We start from the raw sequence: 2,874 nt of genomic DNA, 5'->3' as shown, positions 1-2,874 counted from the left end.
TTTTGTAGGTCGCCGATGTCCACCGTTCCTTATTACCGGTAGATGCATCTTGGTTGCTTGCCCCCGGTGTAGGAAGTGTTGTGTGACTTGAACATTGACGGGAATGGTCATGCATGCTTCGGAGAGGCACATGATCGAGTGATTCAAACACGATAGTAGTAGTGTGTACCACAACCGTGTCTTCGAGGTCAAGCTCAATTTTCCCTTGTTGTGCTAGCTTCAGGATTAGATCTTTCAGTACGAAGCATTTTTCTGTCGGATGACTGATGAAGCGGTGGAATTTACAGTACCTTGGACTGTCAGTGCGATTCATCTCTTCCGGCCGTCTGCACTCAGGCAAACTGATCACCTTCTTGTCCAACAGGTCATCTAGCATGGCAACCACATCAGAGTCGGGGAATGGATAAGTCTTTTCCTCAAGCTCCTTCAAAGTGCGTCTACGCGTCTCTTGATCACGAAAAGCTTCGGTTTGAATCGCCTTGCCTCGTGTGGATATTTTGACAGGAGATGTGTTGATCATCATCGCTTCCTTGGTGGGTTTCCAAGCAGCCTTTTCCACCTTTGTCCCAAGAACTTTGTCGTTCTTGTAGTCGGCGATCGGTTCTTTCTTCCCATGATGGGCGATGCTCAACTCCATGTCATGGGCGCGAGTGGCCAATTCCTCGAAGGTCCGCGGTTTAATGCCTTGAAGGATGTATTGCAAACCCCATTGCATGCCTTGGATGCACATCTCGATTGAAGAGGTTTCCGAGAGCCTGTCTTTACAGTCGAGGCTTAGAGTGCGCCATCTGTTGATGTAGTCAATGACTGGCTCGTCCTTCCACTGCTTTGTGCTCGTTAGCTCTAGCATGCTCACAGTGCGGCGGGTGCTGTAGAAACGGTTGAGGAATTCCCGCTCTAATTGCTCCTAACTGTTGATGGACTCAGGCTCTAGGTCCGTGTACCACTCAAAGGCATTTCCTTTCAGCGAGCGCACAAACTGCTTGGCGAGGTAGTCTCCCTCCGTCCCCGCGTTGTTGCAAGTTTCGACGAAATGTGCAACGTGCTGCTTTGGGTTTCCTTTTCCATCAAACTGCATGAACTTTGGTGGTTGATAACCCCTTGGCATCCTTAGGGCATCAATTTTCTTGGAATAGGGCTTCGAGTAGAACAAGGAGGTATGTGAGCTCCCTTCGTACTGTGCCTTGATGGTGTTGGTGATCATCTCTTGCAGCTGCTGGATAGAAAGAGATCCCATGAGTGCCGCTGCTTGGTCTGGCTCCGGCTTCCCATCGATTTTCTTCACCGGGGGTTCTTCGTCTCCGCCAGCTCCTCCCTTTAGTGGATCATCCTCTGGGTCGGGTTTATCGCCGTCCTGCGCCTCCAGTCGGTTGACTAGTGCTGTAATTTGCAAGTCTTTTTCTTCCACAGTTCGGGTTAGCCTTGCGATTGCTTCATTCATTTGAGCCAGCTGCTCATCGATTGAAGTTGCTCCAATAGTCATGACTTGCATGGCTGAACTGTCGCTTGAATCGGCATCGGAGAGCATGGATTCGGTGTATTTCCTTGGGCTTTCCCCCCTTGGTGCCCTTAGTGAGGCTAAGGTGATCAAAGGCTCGTGCCTTGGGTGCTTTTGTTCCCTTGGCAGAGTTGATGCAGAGGTGAAAGAGGCGGCAGAAGTAGCTCTTGCCATGCTTCGAGTCGTGACGCCCAAAGTGACACCAGTTGCGACGAGGACGCTTTTGTTCTTTGCACCGGTTGCGGGAACAATTTGAGCCTTCCTTGATGCCATTAATTTTGGAAGTGCGCTTGAATTTCTTGAATGGAGAAAGAGATGAGAGGCAGAGATTGTCCCACTGGGCGTGCCAATTTGTGAACACGGAAAATTCCTGAAACGAAAGAGACAAGAACAACGTGCACAAACAAATATTTGTGTTTTTGATGGTTTTGGGTTACAATCTCTCTCTATTTTGATCCTCTGATTTGATCTCCGTAAGGTGTTGATTTGTGGATGTTTCGTTGATCCAAGGGCCGTTGATGCTTGATCTTGGATGAACTGTTGGAAGTTTCTTCAAAGGGCCGTGGGCTTGATCTTTGAAGGTGGATTTGAGCGGATCTTCAAGGAGCCGTTGGGGCTTGATCTTGAAGAACAGTGATGAACGGATCTTCAAGGGGTTTTGGGCTTGATCTTGAAGAACAGTGATGAACGGATCTTCAAGGGCTTTTGGGCTTAATCTTGAAGAACGGTTGGATGTGTGTGGATTTGTCGATGTTTGTTGATCCAAAGGGCCGTTGGGGCTTGATCTTGGATGAACAGATGATGAACGATGGTGCTTTCTTCAAGGGCCGTCGGGGCTTGATCTTGAATTGGTGGAAGATTGTTGATCCAAAGGGCCGTTGGGGCTTGATCTTGGATGAACGGATGATGAACGATGGTGCTTTCTTCAAGGGCCGTCGGGGCTTGATCTTGAATTGGTGGAAGTTCTTCAAGGGCCGTTGGGGCTTGATCTTGAATTGGTGGATGATTGTTGATCCAAAGGGCCGTTGGGGCTTGATCTTAGGATGAACGATGAACGAAGAACGCTTTCTTGATTCTTCGGGAACCTGGATGCTTGAGAGCTTCGGAGTTTCAGAGCTTCAGGGCTTCAAGGTGTATTATGAATTGGTTCCCCAAATGAATGAAATGGGCTTGTATTTATAGAAATTTCCAAGGCCTAATTTTGAATATAATATTCCAGATGAAATAAGTCGTTTCTGCCAGGTGTTGACACGTGTCCTATTTGATGACTTTTCCAACTCATTTCAATTTTCGTTGAGTCACACGCTACGTGTAAAATTTATGTAATACATGAGCGTTGACACTTTGATTTATCGGTCAACATTTATTTACCGAAA

At 47.7% G+C, this 2,874-nt stretch overlaps 1 long non-coding RNA gene across 1 annotated transcript; it reads left to right on the top strand.

Annotated features, from left to right (window-relative positions):
- The first annotated feature begins 1,756 nt into the window (after window positions 1-1,756).
- On the top strand, window positions 1,757-2,874 carry LOC126582475 (uncharacterized). Its single transcript, XR_007609540.1, has 2 exons — window positions 1,757-2,250; window positions 2,357-2,874. It is a non-coding gene; the product is annotated as an uncharacterized LOC126582475 (long non-coding RNA).

This window comes from Malus sylvestris, chromosome 9 (genome assembly GCF_916048215.2).
Source record: "Malus sylvestris chromosome 9, drMalSylv7.2, whole genome shotgun sequence".
In the NCBI taxonomy this organism is placed as follows: domain Eukaryota; kingdom Viridiplantae; phylum Streptophyta; class Magnoliopsida; order Rosales; family Rosaceae; genus Malus; species Malus sylvestris.
Note: the sequence above shows the minus strand (reverse complement) of the source record. Positions and strands in the feature narration are given on the sequence as shown.